The 13,286-nt window shown below is 36.7% G+C and overlaps 1 pseudogene; it reads left to right on the top strand.

Moving 5' to 3' along the window:
• The first annotated feature begins 237 nt into the window (after positions 1-237).
• LOC133758298 (protein tyrosine phosphatase type IVA 1-like) lies at positions 238-1,723 on the top strand (annotated as a pseudogene).
• Positions 1,724-13,286: the final 11,563 nt, after the last annotated feature.

Genomic DNA, 13,286 nt, shown 5'->3' with positions numbered 1-13,286 from the left:
TGGTGCCCCTGCCGCTGCCTGCATGGCTACCACCATGAGGAACACCACCACCCCCTAATGGCTGCTTCTTGTTAAGAGGGCTTCATTTTATTTCTCATTACTCCCAAATTCACACTCAAAACACTGAAAATTCTAAATAGAAGATAGTGAGGTAGATTGTAGTTTCTTTGCATGATTTCTGTATTCAGTTTTTAAAATTCTTTCATAGCCCTACTAAATGTTTTTAAGTAAATTAACATGGCTCAAATGAACTGCCCCGATCCTGTGGAAATCACATACAAGAACATGAGATCCTTTATTTTTATAATCCAACCAATGAAGTGTTAAACAAATTTATTGAGGAACTTAAGAAATATGGAGTGACTTGGGGCCAGTGCTGTGGCCAGCGGGTTAAAGCCTCAGCCTGCAGCACCGGCATCTCATCTGGGCGCTGGTTCAAGTCCTGGTTGCTCCACTTCCTATCCAGCTCTATGCTTTGGCCTGGGATGGCAGAAGATTGCCCGACCTCTTGGACCCCTGCACCCACGTGGGATACCGGAAGAAGCTCCTGGCTCCTGGATTCAGATCAGCTCAGATCTGGCCATTGTGGTCATTTGGGGAGTGAACCAGCAGATCAAAAACCTCTCTCTCTGGCTCTATGTCTATCTGTAACTTTATCGTTCAAATAAACAAAATAAATCTTAAAAAAAAAGAAATATGGAGTGACCACACTAGTAAGAGTATGTGAAACAACGTATGCCGTGACGTTTGTGGAGAAACATGACGTGCATTTTTAAAAACATTTATTTATTTGAGACGCATAGTTATAGAGAGGAGGAGAGACAGAGATATCTTCCATCCTCTGGTTCACTCCCCAAATGGCTGCAATGAATGGAACTGGGTTGACCCAAAGCCAGGAGGCGGGAACCTTCTCCCAGTCTCCTACATGGGTGCAGGGACCCAAGCATCTGGGCCACTTCCACTGCTTTCCCAGGCCATTAGCAGGGAGCTGGATTGAAAGTGGAGCCACCGAGAGACGAACCTACACTCATATGGGATGTCAGTGCAGAGGCTTAGCTTACTAGGGCATGGTGCGATCTCTAGCATAATCTTCATTAGCCTTTAGTCTTACCAGATTGTTGATGACTGGTTAAATCTTGTAAAAATTAAATTTTGTGTAGAGCAGTTGCTGTACTGCTGTTCATTGTGTTGCAGTGCTTGAGAGAACTCTAGTCCTTATTACTCTCGCATTCATTGAAGGTGGAATGATATATGAAGATGCAGTATGTTTATAAGACCAAAGCGGTATGCAGCTTTTAACTGAAAATAGCTTTTGTATTTGGAAAAATATAGTCCTAAGATGCAGCTGAGGGGCCGGTGCTGTGGCATAGCAAGTAAAACCACCTGCGACAATGGCATCCCATATGGGCACCAGTTTGAGACCCAACTGTTCCACTTCCAATCCAGCTCCCTGCTAATGTGCCTGGGAAAGCAGCAGAAGATGGCCTAAGTGCCTGGGCCCCCACCAGCCATGTGGGAGACCCAGATGAAGTGCCTGGCTTTGGTCTGACCCAGTTACATTGTGGCCATGTGCAGGTGAACCAGTGGTTGGAAGACCTTTCTGTCTCTTCCACTCTCTTTCTATAACTACTTCTCAAATAGATAAAATCTAAAAAAATAAAAAAAGATCCAGATACACTTCAAAGATTCCAGTGATCCTAGAGACAACCATTGCATTCAATAAAACTGGGGTGCTTCACGCTATGGACTTGGAAGTAGAATTGAAACAGGTTCTAATTTGTCATACATTTTAGCCAACAAGTTGGCTTGGTGAATAAGTTTAATGAAGTTTCCTAAACATTACTAAAAAGCAGTTTTGCCAGGCCACAAGTTTGGCAGAACTGCAACCTCTTTGGGTTATAACCAACCTATTTGGACATCTAGCAACAAAGATTCTTGCAGTTTAGCATTTAAGTTGTGCTTAACATTTGTACCAATTGATCTTTCCATAATTATGCAGTATTGAGTTTATCTTAAATCTATTCCCCTGCCAGAATCTTATCAATATGTAAGAAATTTATAAAGACTAGGGGCCAAAATACCCAGCAAAACACTGGTACATTTTTAGTATCATACAAAATTAAAATCCCTGGAACTATGAACACTCTAGACCTCATGTAATTTATTCCTTCAGTCATTTCAGACACTTAACATGGGGACCATATGGTTATTTGCTTGCTCACTCTATATTTACATCTCCCACATTCATACCAGTACACATCAAGTTTGCTTAACCATTGATTTTTTAAGTCATATGTGAATATATGAAAATATATTTGTTTAATGTTGCATTATATTTATATCATGTTTTTATATACGCAGTTAATTTTCAGTCTAGCTTTCTCACATCAATAGAATCCTATGAGTAGAAATATAAATGTACTTAATATATCCTTAACTGATTCTAAAATTTTTTGATGCTCCTAGGTTCCCCATGTAGTCAACTTGAGGAATTAGAATTCTCAAAATTTCCATCTACCATGCCCACTTATACTAATCCAAAAAGCTTCTGCTTTCAGCTCAAAATATAGTCTGAAAGTTATCAATGCAGTTTTCATGGAAAGGAATAGTTGAACAAACTAAAATCAATTAATATTATTGTATTCATGGAAGAGCTGAGGTATGAAGGCCAACAGACATATTGACCCAGCACATGTCCAAGAAATGACTGACATCAAAAATATTCAAACAATTCTTAAAATTCAGCAATACAAAAGCAAATAGCCCAATTCTAAGTCGATGAAAAGACATCTCACCTGAGAAAATATACAAATGGCAAGGCTTATGAAAAGATACTTAAGTGATATGTCAGGAAGAATTAAAACTTAAAGCCACAAGATAGCATGGCAGACTTAGGATGGTTAACATTTCAAACCTGATAGCAGTATACTTGGTAAGGAAATGGAGCAATGGGAAATCTCATTCATTGCTGGTATAGTAAGAATGTTTCGGTAACTTTGGAAGTGTAGCAGATTCTTACAAAAATAAACATGACATTATTAAGATACAGTAATAATATCCTAGAAATCATGTTCCAATTGATTTGAAAATTGTATTCTATACAAATTCCATACATTATTAATATGGAAAATTGTATTAATAATCAATAAAACCTGGAACCAATCAAGATGTTTCTCACTAGACAAATAAGTATTGTATCTAGCAACTAAATTAAGTAATTAAGTTATGTATAGGTACAGAGGAATTCTAAGCACATAATATTAAGGGGAAGAAGCCAGGTTAAAAAAATAAAAAAACAAGCAGCTATATTTTCTCAGTATATGACATTTTGGTAGTCACAATTATAGAGACATTTAAAAGAATGGTGGTTGTCAGAGGTTCAAGATGAGAGATAGGGGCCAGCACTGTGGCATAGCAGATTGAGCTGCCACCTGCGGTGCTGGCATTCCATGTGGTGCCATTTTTAGTCCTTGCTGATCCACTTTTTATCTAGCTCTCTGCTATGGCCTGGAAAAGCAGCAGAAGATGGCCCAAGTTCTCGGGCTCTGCACCCGTGTGGGAGGCCTGGAAGAAGCTTCTGGCTCCTGACTTCAGATCAATGCAGCTCCAGCCATTACAGTCATCTGGGGAGTGATGACTCCCCAGATAAACAAATAAATACATAAAAATCTTTAAAAAATGTTGAGAGATGGAGGTAGGCAGGAAGAGAAGTATCAGGGATATCTTGGAAGGTGAAAGTATAACATATTATATCTAAGCCTAGATATAGGACATTATGCATTTGTTAAGGTCTATATCAGGGCCTGTGCCATGGCGCAGTAGGTTAATCTTCTACCTGCTGTGCCAGCATCTCATATGGATGTAATTTCTAGTCCTGGCTTCTCCTCTTCCAATCCAGCTCTCTGCTATGGCCTGGGAAAGTGGTAGAAGTGCTTGGGCCCCTGCATGCATGCAGGAGACCCGGAAGAAGTGCCTAGCTCTTGGCTTCAGATCAGCTGCGGCCATTTGGGAAGTGAACCTGTGGAAGGAAGACCTTTCAGTCTCTCCCTCTCACGGTCTGTAACTCTACCTCTCAAATAAATAAATAAATAAATCTAAAAAAAGTCTATAGAAACTTATTGCACAGAGTGAACCTTAATGTATTCTAAATTTAAAAAAATAATTATTTTAGAAGGTAGAACATCCCGGGAAGAAGGAAAGATTATTGTGATAAGGCAGTTCATCTATATTTCAAATGGAAACCAACTCTTTCTTTCTCTCTCAATTCTGCCTTCCAAATAAATAAAATAAATTTTTTAAAAAATGGATGCCACAACTTCACAGATGGAGATAAGGGAGGAAAGGTGCTGATCCAGTAGCTTTGGGAATTAATGGAGTCAGTAAGACTAAAAGTGAAAGGAACAGCACACTAACCCAATATCTGGTTGATAAAGTTGTTCTCCACTGGGCTATGGGTTAATAATTGTGATACTACTAGAATGGTATACTAGAATTTAGAAAATAAATGGATGACACAGATTGTGGAAAGCAGTGGGCTTCCAGTAATACATGGTTGATGGGTTAGAGTTGGAGACATCAGTAAGTAATTTTGTTTATCACAATATACATTTATCTGTATGTACATGGGTTAGTATACTTCCATTTCTTTCTTTATTCTATTAGCTTATGGAGACTGAAAGAAAAGATGTTTCTGTAGAAATGAGTGCATATACTACCAAGTTCTTATTTTCTAATGCCATACTGGAGCACTAGTCCGATTATCAGCTGCTCCATATCTGATACAGCTCCCCTGATAACGCACATGGGAAAGCAGAAGATAACCTGAGTATTTGGACCACTACTACCTGTGTGAGATCTCGATGGAGTTTCTTTCTCCTAGCATTGCCCTGACCCAGCCTGGCGGTTGCAGGCATTTGGGAATGAACCAGTCAATGGACATTAAAGATCTCTACTATGAAAATTACGAAACCTTAAAGAAAGAAATAGAAGAGGATACCAAAAAATGGAAAAATCTTCCATGCTCATGGATTGGAAGAATCAACATCATCAAAATGTCCATTCTCCCAAAAGCAATTTACAGATTCAATGCATTACCAATCAAAATATCAAAGGCATTCTTCTCAGATCTGGAAAAACTGATGCTGAAATTCATATGGAGACATGGGAGACCTCGAATAGCTAAAGCAATTTTGTACAACAAAAACAAAGCTGGTGGCATCACAATACCAGATTTCAGGACATACTACAGTGCAGTTGTTATCAAAACAGCATGGTACTGGTACAGAAACAGATGGATAGACCAATGGAACAGAATAGAAACACCAGAAATCAATCCAAACATCTACAGCCAACTTATATTTGATCAAGGATGCAAAACCAATCCCTGGAGTAAGGACAATCTATTCAATACATGGTGCTGGGAAAACTGGATTTCCACGTGCAGAATCATGAAGCAAGACCCCTACCTTTCACCTTACACAAAAATTCACTCTACATGGATTAAAGACCTAAAATATGACCCGAAACCATCAAATTATTAGAGAGCATTGGAGAAACCCTGCAAGATATAGTACTGGCAAAGACTTCTTGGAAAATACCCCAGGAGCACAGGCAGTCAAAGCCAAAATTAACTATTGGGATTGCATCAAATTGAGAAGTTTCTGTACTGCAAAAGAAACATTCAGGAAAGTGAATAGGAAACCGACAGAATGGGAAAAAATATTTGCAAACTACACAACAGATAAAGGGTTGATAACCAGAATCTACAAAGAAATCAAGAAACTCTACATCATCAAAACAAACAACCCACTTAATAGATGGGCCAAGGACCTCATAGACATTTTTCCAAATAGGAAATCCAAATGGCCAACAGGCACATGAAAAAATGTTCAAGATCACTAGCCATCAGGGAAATGCAAATCAAAACCACAATGAGGTTTCACCTCACCCCAGTGAGAATGGCTCACATTCAGAAATCTACCAACAATAGATGCTGGAGAGGATGTGGGGAAAAAGGGACACTAACCCACTGTTGGTGGGAATGCAAACTGGTTAAGCCACTATGGAAGTCAGTCAGGAGATTCCTCAGAAACCTGAATATAACCCTACCATTCAACCCAGCCATCCCACTCCTTGGAATTTACCCAAAGGAAATTAATTTGGCTAATAAAAAAGCTGTCTGCATATTAACATTTATTGCAGCTCAATTCACAATAGCTAAGACCTGGAACCAACCCAAATGCCCATCAACAGTAGACTGGATAAAGAAATTATGGGACATGTACTCCATAGAATACTATACAGCAGTAAGAAACAATGAAATCTGGTCATTTGCAACAAGATGGAGGAATCTGGAAAACATTGTGCAGAGTGAATTAAGCCAGTCCAAAGGGACAAATATCATTTGTTTTCCCTGATCAGTGACAACTAAATGAGCACCAAAGGGGAAACCTGTGGAAGTGAAATGGACACTATGAGAAACAGTGACTTGATCAGCTCTTGTGCTGACTGTTGTTGTACAATGTAATACTTTATCCATTTTAGTATTTTTTTGTTCTAGTACTAGTGGTTGAACTCTGTAATTAACACACAATTATTCTTAGGTATTTAAATTTTAACTGAAAAGTGATCCCGGTTAAATATAAGAATGAGAAAAATAGAGGGAGATGTACATTTGGGGAGATGCTGAATCGGACTTGCCCCAAATGTTGGATTTAGAAATGTGCCAGGGGATTTCAATAAAATCCCGTCAAGGTGGCATGTACCAATGCCATCTCACTAGTCCATGTGATCAATTTCAGTTCACAATTGATCACACTGATAGGTCTAAGAGTCAAAGGGATCACACAAACAAGACTAGTGTCTGCTAATACTAACTGATAAAATAAAAAGGGAGAGAAGGATCCAACATGGGAAGTGGGAGACACAGCAGACTCATAGAATGGCAGATGTCCTAAATAGCACTCTGGCCTCAGAATCAGCCCTTAAGGCATTCACATCTGGCTGAAGAGCCCATGAGAGTATTGTAGGCATGGAAAGCTAAGACACTCTGGGGGGAAAAAAAAAAAGAAGACCTAAATGAAAAATCTCTGCGAGCAAGATCCCCGTGGAAAGAATGGGGCCATCAAAGTAGGAGGTACCTTTCTCTGAAGGGAGGAGAGAACTTCCACTTTGACTATGACCCTGTCAGAATAAGATTGAAGTCGGCGAACTCAAAAGGCTTCCATAGCCTTGGCAACTCATGACTGGAGCCTAGGGAGATTACTGACGCCATAAACAAGAGTGTCAAATTGTTAAATCAACATCAAGAGTCACTATGTACTTACGTCCCATGTGGGATCTGTCCTTAATGTGTTGTCCAATGTGAAGTAATGCTATAACTAGTACTAAAACAGTATTTTTACACTGTGTGTGTCTGTGTGGGTGCAAACTGATGAAATCTTTACTTAGTATATACTGAATCGATCTCCTGTATATAGATAATTGAAAATGAAAAAATCAAAACAAAACAAACAAACAAACAAAAATAAAACTTGGTGTTAAATTGGAAATTACATAGAAAATTAATCAATTTTTTTAAAAAAAACATCATGTAGGATCTCTGTCATTAATGTACTGTACACTGTGATTTGATGCTATAACTAGTACTCCAACAGTATTTTTCACTTTGTGTTGCTATGTGGGGGAAAACTGTTGAAATCTTTACTTTATATATACTGAACTGATTTTCTGTATCTAAAGAGAATTGAAAATGAATTTGATGTGAATGGAAGGGGAGAGAGAATGGGAAAGGGGAGGGTTGCAGGTGGGAGGGAAGTTATGGAGGGGGGGAGCCATTGCAATCCATAAGCTGTACTTTGGAAATTTATATTCATTAAACAAAAGCTTTAAAAAAAAAGAAAGAAAGATCTGTCACTTCATCCCTCTGTAATTCTGCTTCTTATACAATAATAAATCTTTAAAAATAATAAAATATTAATATTGATTCATTACTTACAACAAATGTACTATGGGGAATTCTGTGTGCAAGGGTAGATTATGAAAATTTTCTCTACTATCACCTTAATATTTTTGTAAATCTAAAACTGAATTTAGGCCTACTTGATAGTTTTTGTGACATTTGAAAGTCCATTGTATTTCCTTCTGATTGTTTCTGAACAGGTAAAATAAAATAAAAATGATTCTTTAGAATAATATTATGGATAAATAATATATAAAATTTTGTTATATTATAAGCAGTTAAAATTTCTTAGAAAAAGGGTAAAGGAAATGAAAAATGATTTTAAACACTAACCATGAAAAGGAAAGATTTATATAGGATCTAATGTGCAACTTCGAACACTTGAAAGATTTTATGAAGAGGCATTGATAAACATAATGGCTGCTGACTATTGAGGTATCTTCTAATACATCTTCCAAAAAGCACGCAATACAATAAGAAGGAAAAATAAATCTATAAGAACCACACTGTCAGCATAAATTGATGATTGAAAATGCTAAGATTTCAAAACAGCTATGCATCATCTATCAATTTTTCATTCCACTTTTGCCTCTTTCAGTACTCTGTAGAGAACAAAGGCAAAGGAAGACTGGCAAAGACAGGCAGAGGATACCAGTACATGATACTGCTACTTAAAGTGCACACTATGTTTGAACAAACTAGACATCTGATTAGGCAAGTCAAAGCATGAACTATAGGAAAAGGGATATTAAGGCATTAAAAGTTTTATTTTGTGACAGAAATAATTTAAAAGGACAGTCTTACATGCATGCCTTCTGTGGTATTTAAGAGTCATGAAAGGTGAAATGCCTTTAGCGATGGAGAGGTGATGGGAAAGGAAATAAAAAATGATTATTGCAAGATGTAGGTGAACCACAAATTGGAGGATCCTTAATCCCTCTCCTCATCACCAAAGGAAACAAAGACAAATAAGCAAACAATTAAAAGATCTGGACTTTGCTAGACTGACAGAAGTGGGTGTCATAAACCAGAAATATTTCAACCACAGAAATAGCATTAAAATGAGCCAGAGGGTCAACAACTCCATACCTATCTAGTGGAAAACACATCAAGAAGTCACATATCACATAAACTAATAGGGAAAAATCTATCCCCTCCAAAACAGTTACGAAGCCAAAGACAATCGCAAGTAAAGAGTGCAAACTTAATAAGCATCTTTATTCAAAATAACAAAATGTGAAGAAAGGAAAAGGCAAAACGAAAAAGAGTAAGAGTGAGATGATTAAACTCAGGAGAGAATTTTTAAAAATATTTTAAAAATATAAACAAAAATATCGAAAAAAAAACACTGAAGAAAGACTAGAAAACAACCAACAAAATGAAAATAGTATGAAAACACTACTTTCACAGAGTGTAGTGAAAACCTGTGACTCTGAATAATATGAAGGAATCTTCCAAAGATTCACAAAAATGCATATTATGATATATATTTTAAAGGTATATATTTTAAAAATATTTTCACCAAATTACACATTAATTTTATTCTGCATGAACTTTTTGAAGCACACTTGCATTCATAATATTGGAATCCTTAAGCAATGCAATGAAATAGAGCTCATTGAATGTAACTATGATTTAAGATACCTTCCAAAACAAAACCACCAAATTTATATCCTGAAAGGGCTCACTGCATATCCGAGAACATTAACATAGAATAATGAACTCTGAATTAAAGATAAAATTCTTAAACTATCCAAACAAAAACCTCAAAATATTTTTTAGAGTTCTTTTATTTCATTAATTATCCTCCTGGTCATTTCTTGTCTTATTTTTTTTTCCTTTTTTGTAAGCTAGTTAGTGGTTTGTTCAATCTTATACTTTTTGAAAAATCTAGAATTCTTTTCTAAAATTTTATTCATTTTAAAGGCAGAGTTAGAGAAAGAGAAAGTGGAGAGAAAGTTGAGAGAGAAGGAGAGAGGGAGAGAGAGAGAGAGAGAGAAATCTTCCATCTGCTGGTTCACTCCCCAAACGGCTACAATGGCCAGACATGGGCCAGACCCAAGCCAGAAGCATCTTCTGGGTCTTCCATGTGGTTGCGGGGACCCAAGCATTTCAGTCATCTCTCATTGTTTTCCAGGAGCATTGTCAGGGAGCTGTATTGGAAGTGGAGCAGCTAGGACTTGAATGGACACCCACTCATATGGGATGCCATCACTTCAGACGATTGCTTAACTTGCTATGCCACAGTGCCAGCCTCTAGAATTCTGATTTTTCAGCTAGTCCTTCCATCTCAAAGATTTCTGCCTCAATTTTTATTGTATGGTTTTGTGTGTTGTGTATGTGTGTTTTGTCTTATTATTCTTTTTCCTTATTTATTGAGACTGATATTGGCTTAATTCATCTTCATGTTAAAACATGATAGTATTTTAGAAATTTGTTTCTTGTCTGATTACTGCTTTTGACATATGGATTTAAATTTTAGCATTTTTATGGCTATGATTTTTTTAATTAAAAATTTTCATGTCTATTCCCAATTTAACCCCAGAATTGTTTTGTATAAATTTTACAGTTTCTAGGTGGAGAGGTTTTACTGAGCATGGAATCATGAATTGGCTATACATTTAGTTTATATACCCATATCAATAACTACAACAGTTTCTTGCCAATCTTTCAGATTTAATCAGCTTTTATTATAAAGGGACTTTGTTGGTTCAATGGTAGGACGGGTGAGGGACACTAAATAGTTAATCTTCCAATTACATCTCCAAGCTTTAGTAGGTGCATGTCTCAAGGCTCTGAGCTTCACCTTTGATTCTTCCATGTTGTAGCATTGTTTCTCCTGTTGTTGCCATTCCTCTCTTGAGCGGCTATGTTCCCAGTCTATTTTTTTTTTTTTTTGACTGCCTGCTCCTTATCAACTGTCTTCTAACTATTTAGTGAAACAGACAAGCTTTGAAAAGACTGGACTTCCCTAGCAAAGTCTCTAGCTAAGGCTTTTTTCATTGTACATTTAATTTTTGTCTGTGAAAGGCTTTGATATACTTCACCATACTTACTCTGCATCTCTCTCTGTGAGAGCCGTAAGGGAATATTTATCATACTTTTACTGTGAGAATTAGTGGGGCTCTAGAGGTAACCACAGAAGTTTAAGCATGTCTTAGGAGATTCTGTGTCTTACAGTCCCCATCAATGCTTTGGGCATTATATCAAAATCACCATGTAAGTGATATTATCAGTGTTTGGCTCCATCTGCCCCACATATGAGATCTTGGCTAAACAACCTTACCTTTCTAAAACTTGCCATGCTGTCTCGCCACAATCTCAATTATCCAATGGTCCAAGAAAAGTCATTGACTAACTTTTCTCAGTTTTTTCTTGCTGAAGGATGGGATTGATGCTTTCAAAGTTACTTCCATTTCAGAGGAAGCTTACTCTTCCCCTGTCTCAGATGCCCCAGGCTCTCTGTTGTTTTTCTTTTCTGCAGTTTTCTGAACTCACCCCTCCCCCTTTATTTCTTTGAACTTGTTTCTTCTGCCACACTAGGGACTTCAAAAATGAATTATTTTTTCTATATTTACAATCTCTATTTAAGGTTGGATTTTATGGAATATATTTTTAGTTTTGGGAATTTTATACAAATTAATTATGCTTTAGTGGGGAATCAAAGATTACTACTGTAATAAACTACTAAACTAATAAACTACTATAAAATCTGAAAGAAGCAGCCAGAGAAGTTCTTAAGGATATCAATATCTATGCTGAAAATTTCAGGCAAGAAATTTCTGTATATATTCACACAACTGAAATTCATTTGTATAAACGATTTTGTATAAATTTGTATAAATATCTTAGTTCCTCCTCTAATTCACTCTATTTACTGTTTCATTGCTTAGAAAGTAGACATAAGGGGTTATAGCTAATGAGATATTCTTTTGTATATGGTATATCTGATGTTTTTTATTAAAAGGCATTATAAAAGTATTTTTCATAATTACACACATAAGATTGATGAGCACTGCATAAGTTTGCTAATTGAAGAACAAATTTCATACTAATTTTCTAAGGGTGGGTGAGTGGCCCAGCAGTTGAGTTGCCAGTTGAGATGTTTGTGTCCTGTATTGGAATGCCTGAGTACAATAGCTAACTCCGGCTCCTGACTGCAGCTTCCAGCTAGCACAGGTCCTGGAAGGCAGTGGTGTTAAGTAACTGGAGTTCCTACAACCCACGTGGAAGTCATGGATTGAGTTGCTGGTTCCGAGTTTCAGCTTCAGTCCTGACCATTGAGGGTGTCTGGGGAGTGAACCATCAGATGGAAAATCTGTCTGTCTCTCTGCTTCTCCCATGGGTAGATAAATATATTCTTGATCTAGAGTTTCAAATGTGATGCAGTAGCTCGAGAGAACATTATGGCGTATAAGTTTATAAACTGAGGAGGAAATGTAACAAGTATGCAGATAAATCAGCACACTTCAGCTTTGAAGTCTTAATACGTTATGTACTTACCGCCCTCTATTCTGGTGTATTAGAAAAGATTTTCCTAAAATGTTCACTACATCCACATAAAATTTAAATTATTTGACTTGTGTTATCTGAGTAATTTTCTTTGTCTTTTGGTCAATCTTCCCCAAATTAGAAAAATTAACCTTTATTGCTATATTTAGTGAACTTTCTTGAAATTTGGTTCTAGTTTTTTCACAACATAGCATAAATATGATAAATGTTTGTTGAACTGTCTACCATCAGGAGTTACTTCCTGAGAAATTTATGGGAAAATGTGAGAAGATGGTATAAGATAGACTTTGCACTTTCTGGTAATTTCCTTCATTTTTAGTTGATGGGTTACAAATCAAGTTTGAGGTTAGGCTTTTATGTTGTTTATTCTATGGTAATTTCTTTAAAGGTATAAACATACATATTTCATTGAGTCTGTTTATGAAGCGGCAGCTCAAAATACCTCAGAATAAAAGATGATGATCCTTGTCATAAAAAAATACAAATTAAAATCACTTAATACATAGAAACAGGACCTCTGATACACTATTGGCAAAATGTAAATTTGCATTGCCACTATGGAAAACAGAATAGAGACTCCCTAAAAAACTGACAATAGACTAACCATGTGGTCCATACATCCCGTTACTGGGTATAAATCCAAAGGAAATGCAATCGTTTTACCATGTATTGCCATGCATTACCATGTTTATTGCAGCACTATTCACAACAGCCAAGATATGGAATTAATCATGGTACAGATCAACAGAAAAATAGAGAAAATGTGATGTATGTACACATACACAGACGTGCACAAAAAAATAAACAATATTTG

The sequence above is a fragment of the Lepus europaeus genome, chromosome 4 (assembly GCF_033115175.1).
Source record: "Lepus europaeus isolate LE1 chromosome 4, mLepTim1.pri, whole genome shotgun sequence".
Lineage (NCBI taxonomy): Eukaryota > Metazoa > Chordata > Mammalia > Lagomorpha > Leporidae > Lepus > Lepus europaeus.
Note: the sequence above shows the minus strand (reverse complement) of the source record. Positions and strands in the feature narration are given on the sequence as shown.